The following is a 9,271-nucleotide window of genomic DNA, read 5'->3' on the forward strand; positions in this document are numbered from 1 at the left end:
TATCTACAGATTAATCATGCACTATGGGCTTATAGGACTAGCATACTCACACCTTCTGGGGCTACACCTTTTTTTCTAGTATATGAATTTGAGGTTTTCTTACCACTAGAGGGAAATACTCCTTCCTTTTGAGTATATTTGAAAGGATTAAGTATTTATGATAACTATAGAGATATGAGAATCCAAGAAATTTAACTCTTAGATGAATGTAACAAGGCTACTTTTGATCACATGAGAGCTAATCACAAAAGGATTTCTACTATCTACAATAAGAAGGTTCATCCTAGGGAATTCCAGGTTGATAAATTAGTCCTTAGGGAGAGTCCAAAGAATTAGTAGAACAGAGAATAGAGAGGGGAAATTGAACCTAAATGGTTGGTTACTTAAATTTTCACTTCTACTTTTGGATCTAGTGCTTATCATTTTTCTACAGCCAAGGGAGGAAAACTCCAAAGCCTAACAACATACTACATCTTAAGAAGTTCTATTCTTGACACTCTTTTTGTGCAAATCTTTGTACATATTTATGATCATTAAAAAATCTTTAAAATTTTAAAATGTCCTTTAAAATGATCATCTTAGTGAACACCTAGAAATAGGTGCTTTGATGTATCACAAAAAAAAAAAAAATCCTTCCAAGTGGTGAAAACTAATCAAAAAGGTGATATGTGATATCCTTATACTTATATCTATTAGCATGTTTCTTTGCACTTTGAGCTAATCCATCTCATGTCTCCTTTCCTTTCCTAGGTTGAAATTAATCTTTGTCTAAGTCTAGTAGGCACAAACTATATAGCTTATTGGGTCTCTAGGTTGCATTGGCAACTCTCTAAATAGTTTTTTTTAACGCTTCCCTTAACATTAAGCATTTTTTAACACTTATTGGATACCTTTCCTTGATTTGATGCTTTTTTAAGTATAGGATGTTGTGGTGTTTCTCATTTTTATACTTGAGACTTAGGAAGATAGTTACTTGACTTTCACACATCACACTTTAACTGAAATCAACTGAGACATGTTTGAATTATTTTTAGTTTTTTTTTTTTTTTGTCTATGCTGATTTCTTTTATTAATATTCCCTCCTTAGTCTCTCAAGGATGTCATGAACTAGAAGACTAGGGGCATAGGGCATGTTTTCCTTTGATTTATATTTGTGGATGTACCTTGTTAATCTTTTGTGTCTTGAGCATCTTGCTTGATCAATTTGACACTTAAGATCCTAAAATATATGTCATTTCTTGTTCACTGCAAGACTATTCTTATGGCCATCTTGACATTTTGTGTCTTGATGTGAACATAATCTTTCAACACTAAACATAGGGAATCTAACTGCATAGTCATCTTGACCTCTATGTTTTGATGCATAGGTTGGATTCTCACATACTATTCGATATAGATCATATTCATATCTTTATAGTTTATACTAGTGATGGTTGTATGATCTTCCAATGTCCCTAATAAGACTTATGATGAAAATTAAAACCTACTTAAATAACCCTTGCAATTTCACTTTGCATACTAGATTGTGTTTTAAGGTTTATTCTAGCTTAGTTTGTATTTGAGTGTCTAGACAGTTTCCTTCATCTTTCATGGGCATGTTAGTCAACTGTGTTCATCTTGATCTTGATCATTTCTTCATCTTATCTTGATCTTATAAAGTTGTTTCTCTCTTCTTTTTCTTTCATCACAAGGGTTTAACCTCATCATCATATCTAATCTATCCAAGTACTAAATTTTCAAATCATGAGTTCATATCATAACATAGAGCTAGATATACATGAACAGTATATAAGAGCACATAGCATATCAACATGATCATATAAACTAAATGAGAATGAACATGAGCATATCATGTCAACATAATATAAATATGTAAACTCAAGTGTTGAAAAGTAATGATACATCCATCCATCTCATGAGCATGAAAAGAGACAAGTACACATAAAATGTTAAAACTTGAATATATTATCTCATTTATCATGATGAATAAAGTACAATGCAATGGGAGTTTAAAAATCTAGATCAATGTCTTAAGTACATAAAAACCATAGATCCCTAGATTCAATCTATGTATGTCTCCCTCATTCCTATAGGTAGTGGACTTTGAGGAACCTAGGTCTTTTCTAGTGGTTACATTGCACCCTCTAACCTCCCTGTGTGCTCTAAATAGTTAGGGAGTCGCTATCCCATAGTCATTATAGCTTTGTATCTCACATAATAATAGATCACCCTAGCACCTGAAATTGTACTTCCTATTTTAGTATATCTCTCTCCCTCCTATTCTCCTTATTTCAAGCACACTCATCTATGAGTTGTTGATCTTGCATAGTTATAGTAGCATGTGCCTACTAAATCTCTACCTCTAATGCCCTAATCTTCTGATATATCCCATCATCTCCTCCTATTGGTGCTATTTTCTCTTGTCATGGCTTCTATATTTGTCCTCTATACACTTGAGGTCTCTTTATTAGTCTCTTTTTTTCATTCACCTCATCCTCCTTCATGGCAACTACTAACCCTCTACTCCTTTCCCATGTCATAGGTCATCTACTAGATGGAGCTTGGATCCTGAACTCATTGGACCTATCTTTCCTCCTATATCCTCTCCTTCCATCCCCTCTATTATCTCCTCCATGATCTCCCCCATCTTTGATGTCCACCTCTACTGCATTTGGCATATTTTACCTCAGGAAGGGATGTAATCTCATTAGCCTCTTATAGTTAAGATATACTCTTTCATATGACACTACTAGAAGGAGATCTCATGCCATCCTTTTTATCCCCTAAGTATCCTATAGAAATGCTACATATATCAACATTGATAGCCATCCTTGATCCTCCTTATCCCAATATGTAGCATATGTAGTCATCTGAGTACTAACTTGTTGCTTCCTACCTAACTACTACCATACCCTACTAATGGAAAATATCTCTACCACACCTAGATACCTCCCTAGTAATGGCCAGCTACTATAGAGAATATAGGCCAACTTATCTCTAGCCTCTTCCCAATCCTCCACTCCCACATAGGGTCTCCACTTAAATGATTCCAAGTCATCCAATAGCATCTAGTAGTAGGGTGTATCTTCACTATATGCTTGTGTCACAAACCTAAATATTTATGTATGAAGGGTCTCCTCCTCAATCTTGGTTGCACTCTGGGTCACATCACAACAATGTGATCCAATGCCCACACCTGTATGATTATGGTGTTGTATGCCTAGCTCTTCCCCCTTATGTACACTATATCATATAAGTCATGATACATCTCCCAAGATGGTAGGTCCCCAAGCCATCCATTATGGTCTTCCAATCAAGTCCATCACCAATCTCCCCCATTTGCATGCAAACAACTTCTAACTTCTATTAGTAATTAAACCCCCCCTATCAAAGAGCACATAATGTATGTCATTAGATACTAATCCCCATACTGCTCCATCATTTTCTCCCATGACATGTATCTATCTAGTATCATGTCATCCTAGAATATTATCTTTCGTGTGGCTCTAACATCCTCTAGGGACTGATCAGAGTATGTCTATTACATAAAGTTTTTATCTCAAAGATTATATCAATGAGATTAAGTACAATGACAACTGAAACTAATCAATGATACTTAATGGATCCCCAATGTACAAAATCTAAAGGATCGTGTAGATGTCCTCAAGGGTGATAGTTGCCATGCCCATTAGTAGGTGAAATGTGTTATGCTCATTATTCCATCTCTTGGCTAAGGCTGTAAGTAGACTATGGTTTTCTCAAATATGTGGTAACTGTGGTAACTTGTCAAATCCTATGTCTCTCAGCATAGCCCTCTATTCAATATCTAACTGTGGAACAAGTCTCAATCCAACTACGTTAGGTGCCCTAATGGATAGGTCTAGAAACACATCTTGCATCATAAATAAAAGACATGTATCAATATGCATTAATGAGAATTGGAATGAAACTAAGGATATCAATAATCAACCACAAAAGTAATGAACTAAGTGCTCATGATGCTAAGTAACTCAATTTTATAGTGCACTTAATTTTTTTATAAACTACTATCATACAATACTTTTCTCTATTGTTACAATGCTTTCTCTTATACCATACATGTCCTTGTGTCATACCACTGATGGGTATGTCTGATACCACACACTATAGCACTATCATAAAATACTTTATAAGAACCAAAAATATTGTACAATATTTTTCCTAACTGTGGTATGATAATTTAATAGTATCATGAAACTTTTTGCCTAAAACTACCAAAACATGAGGAAAAGAATGGAAAAGTTGCTCAAAATCACTCAAGAAATAGCTCAGATGATCATTACTTATTAGGTTGGTGTACCATTGGGGCCGGTTGTGTGGTTGGATGAGCTCAAATCGATGTCACTTGACTAGAACCCTCATCTCTTCCATGGTGATCTCTCTCTATGCTCTAAGATTTCATGTTGAAATAAGACAAATGATTTGAAAATGACCCCTTGGGCCCCATATATAACCTTTTGACCTTATTTTTTATCACTTCATATTTTTTCAAAAATTGCACCCTCAACTAATTTCGAAAAATATGGATCCATTTTTGGGATCAAAATCAAAATCCAAGTCCATCTTAATGGTCAAAATTGTGTTTTAAAATTCTACCATCTTCTACGTAGTTGACTGACCTTTTTTAGGCACAATATTTTGATCTTTCAAGACAATCATCATTTATACTCTCTTCATCTCTTCATATTCATTCCATTATACTTTTCTTCTTCTTTTATCCTAATTCTTGTTAATTATCTTTCCTACTCAAACTTAGTCAAACTAGGGCATATTATATGCTTGGTGTTCAACCTTTTAATTTTGATCTCTTATCTATCTTTGTGGGCCTTGAATTATCTCTATTTGATCAAAATAATTTCCTTTCTGCATCTCCTCTATATCATTTTGATTTTGATCTTGAGGGGGCATTAATACTTTAAACTATTTATTTTCTTTGGACTTGTCAGCACTCATCTCAGATATGATTTTTCCTAACTTGATCTATCTACTTTATTTTGGATACTTATCTTTGACATGTTAATTCTCATCTTATAGGTATATATATGGTCTTGTTTATTTCTATCCTAATTTTTTGCTCCAGTACTTATCGACTAAGAATTCAAGATCATCTATCTCTCTATGCTTTGTTTGATAATATTCAGAGTCAAATCTACACATCAACTTGACATTTTTATTATTTGATTTAATGTGTTCCCATATCGATCACTAATTAGTCAAAGAGGGGAAATGTAATCACCCAAAAATGGTCCTCTAGCCTATGAGCCCCCCTTTCTAGCAATTTTTGCATATTTACCTACTACTTGTCAAATCATCACTTTGCTATTTATTTGATTATAACCTATGGTTTGACCACCACATTCTAAATCTTTTATTTAATTCAAATAACTTTTTCCCTTTTGATTAAATAAATTCTCCTTATTCCTAAGTGTGCACATAAAAAGGCATTCTCCAATTCTAAAAATAAAAGAAAAAGCATTTTTGTTTGCACACGAGGGGCACACTTTTCTATGTGAGAGGAATTTTTATTGTCAAAACCAAATTTAATTCTTCTCCATGCATACTTTTCCTCTTAAACACATTCGTTGATCTTTCTTAGTTAATATTCTTGTGAACAAAGTCAAGATGAGACTCATTCTCCACCCTTGATTTTTCCTCTTATTCCCTATCATCCACTTCTCTTTATAAGGATGCTCTCTTCTCATACTCTTGTAATCTTTCACTTATGTTAGTGTTACATTATCACTTTTCTTACTCACATTCTTGAGCACTTGCACTTACTATTTTATTTACTTGCATTCTTATCTTAGTTTTCCTTTATGCATAGTTCAGCTCACATAGTTTAACTAAGGGTTTGTAACTCTTTCTTAGATTACTCTTGCACTTTACTTAGTTTAGTTTGTATCTTGCATTGAATACTTGATTCTTAGATATTGGAACTCTTTCCTCTACTCCTTCGAATTTATTTTTTTATAGTGCACCTTTCAAGGGTTGCCTAACTAGGTTCATTTCAGAACTACCATAATGATTGCACTCTTCCACATTATAGATAAAGAGCTATAGGTTTCCTCTTGAGATTCCCTTCATCATGGGTATTCTTGGGTATAATGGTCTATAGAAGTGTCACATATTTTATGCACACAAAAAGGATTTACACCTTCTTTTAAAGGGATAACTTGCTGAAATAAATATTCCCTATAAGCTTTTAGGTCATCATATGACCAAGAAAATGCATGTCTGTACTTCCTTAGAAATTCAATTAAGGCCTTTCTTACAAGGGCTGACATTTTCTTACCAACACAAACATTTTTAGGGGTCTGATTTGTTGCTAGATTTATTTCCTCCAACTCATTAAAATCCTTACTCTTCATGCCTTCTATAACTTTGTCATGGTTTCAAAATGTTTTCCAAGACTACTAACCCTTTTAGGACCTTGTTTGACTTTAGCTGAATTACTTCATCCCAAATATAGTAACCTTTCCATAAATAGTTTCAACTAGTAACTATGGTCTAATTCTTGTCCATGGTACTTACCTTTACAATTTATAAATTTGATGATGTCTAAGTCATCCTCAAAAATCCACCAACTCTCAACATTATTTGGCATAGATGGCCTATATTTCATCTCAACCTTAGATATCCCAGTACATGTTACATCATCAGGTTTTATGGCAACATTTACCTATAATTCCACCATCTTTTTGTTTCTTCTATCCAACATGTGATACCAAATGTATCAAATGCCAGAATATGTTTCTATATTGCTTCAATTTTTTATTTTTTGATGTATTAGAAGATCTCACTTGGGACACAACAAACTCAAAGTATCCCACAAAAAGCACTTTATCCCATTCTTTAATGTTAACTTAAGACTGAGTAGAAAAACCTCATACATTGCAATGTTGTTTGTGCATGAAAATTTTAATGTGAAGGAAAATTTGAAGGTGTTCCCCTCTAGTGAAATTAAGAAGACACTTGCACCTGAAGCTTCATTAGAATTTGCAACATCAAAGTACATAATCCATAAGTCTCCCTTTTGAGAGGCTTTATCAACTTCTACTAATAATTGAAGAGGTATAACTTCCTTTTCGATGGCAACCATGTCATCCCTAAAAGAATTAATATCAGTGTTTATGAAACAAGTTGCATCATTGTCTATATTTTTCTCAATCATGTGGATAACCCTTGGTTCTACATCGATCTTTACATATCTATCATCAATGTGGATAGTAGAAAACAAGGTATTTTTAAGTGGCTAATATTCGCAAATTGGATAATTTTAGAATTTTTTGGCTAGTAATTTAGCTAATAATTTAAGATTTGATACAACCTAAATTGCCATAGTTTTATAAAATTTATCTCTAAAATATTTAAAATCGCTCAATAATTTATCTTATTAAAAAATTTAAACTCAAATATTCGCGACAATATTAATTACATGATTAGATTTGATTCACCTAAATATAATATATTATTAGATAAATTAAATTGAACTAATCAATAATTATCATAATTATTAGTTACATTAGGGATATATCAACAATATTTAGTTTTCACTAATGATGTAAAGTATATGTAATGTTCCTCATAATATTCCATGAGGTAAATATATGTTCAATTTTAATTTGCAATATTCCATGGTGATTAATGAACTTCCTATTATTATTGAGATCCATCAATATTTTATATATAAAAAAGATGATTCGAAAACAATTGCCAATATTTATCATATTTAGAATAAAAAATTGAGAGATTTGCTAATAGAAATAATTTTGTTTTTTTTTTTCAAAATAATGAAGGATTCGCCAATATTTTATATCTTTTTTTGGAGGTGGATTTCTTAAAGTTTACCCTGGTAGAAAATGATAGATCACACTAAAGACTACAACCTATTACAATACTCCACTTCCTAGATAAAAGAATTCCATAATGGGGTGGGATGTCAACCACTAAGATACTCATGGTCAATTCTTTCTCTTGATAAGTAGAAACCTTGTAAGGTAGAGCCTTGATAGTTCCCATGAGACCACCCTTGAATCTAGTGCACAACACCTATCCCAAGGAGTATAAACTTTTAATCCTAAGGATTCTATAATCTTATAGGGTATCACATTGTTGGAGGCACCTAAGTCAATCATACAGTTTTTAAATGTCCCACCATTAACTATAGTACTCAAAAGGAAAGGATCAATGTTGTCAAGGTATGAAGAATAAGAGTTGTCAAGATAAATCTATGGGATTCTAGATACTACCCCTTAGTTTCCTTCACCTTTGATGGTTCCTATATGATCTCATTAATAGACTTGTTAATCTCAAAGATACTACCACCCCTAGAACTATGAATCCATACCATGGCTTTAATTTTATGCTTATAAATCCTAAGCAATTCTAATAAGGGAATCTTAAATGTAATTTGGGATAAAACATATAACATATCAAGTAGAGTATAAGGTGGTAAACTCCAAATTTTTACGTATAGCAACAACATCTAGCTTCTCAATCTTACCACTAGAGATCACATCTACAACCAATTCTTTCCCATTCTATGTATTATGTGGTATTGTGGTTTATACAACCTCAATCATTTTAGGCTCCCACCTCTTTGAATTCACATATTTTATCTTCACAACTATAATTTCTTTCATTTTTTTCACCATGAGAGGATTTTTAATGGCATTTTTTATAAACATTCTAATAGGTTTACCAATATCCTCACTCACAACCCTATTTCTCAAGTGATAAGTGCTCTTCTCTTGAGAAACCATGTATGCAGTCATTTATCAATATCCTCCTTAGAGGTTCTCCTTAACACATTATGCATCAAACACCACATTATAGATTGTGTTTTCCATCTCTCCATCCTCTGAGAATATATTTTGGTGAAATGTCTCATTGCTATGCCTTTCAACATATGTATCAAAGGTTACTTTGTAAAAGGTTTCGGTTCCTTTCAAAACCTATTTTTTATTTATCAAAACATATATGTCAACCTTACATTCATCATTATCAAATACATGACTAGACTCAATATATGATCCAACCAAGTTGCAACCCACCTCATCAATATTTCTTTCATCAATAGACTCCTCTAGATCATCTTCTTGGGAAGAAGAAATAGATTGTTCTACTACACAATGTTTAGGAAAATGTGGAGATTGATAAGCCATACGCTATAATGTGTCTTCAACAACATTGAAGAGAATTTATCTACAAAGGATCAAGAGTTGCCTTGTCA

The sequence above is a fragment of the Cupressus sempervirens genome, chromosome 7 (assembly GCF_028749045.1).
Source record: "Cupressus sempervirens isolate cs-2001-9-10 chromosome 7, ASM2874904v1, whole genome shotgun sequence".
Taxonomy (NCBI): domain Eukaryota; kingdom Viridiplantae; phylum Streptophyta; class Pinopsida; order Cupressales; family Cupressaceae; genus Cupressus; species Cupressus sempervirens.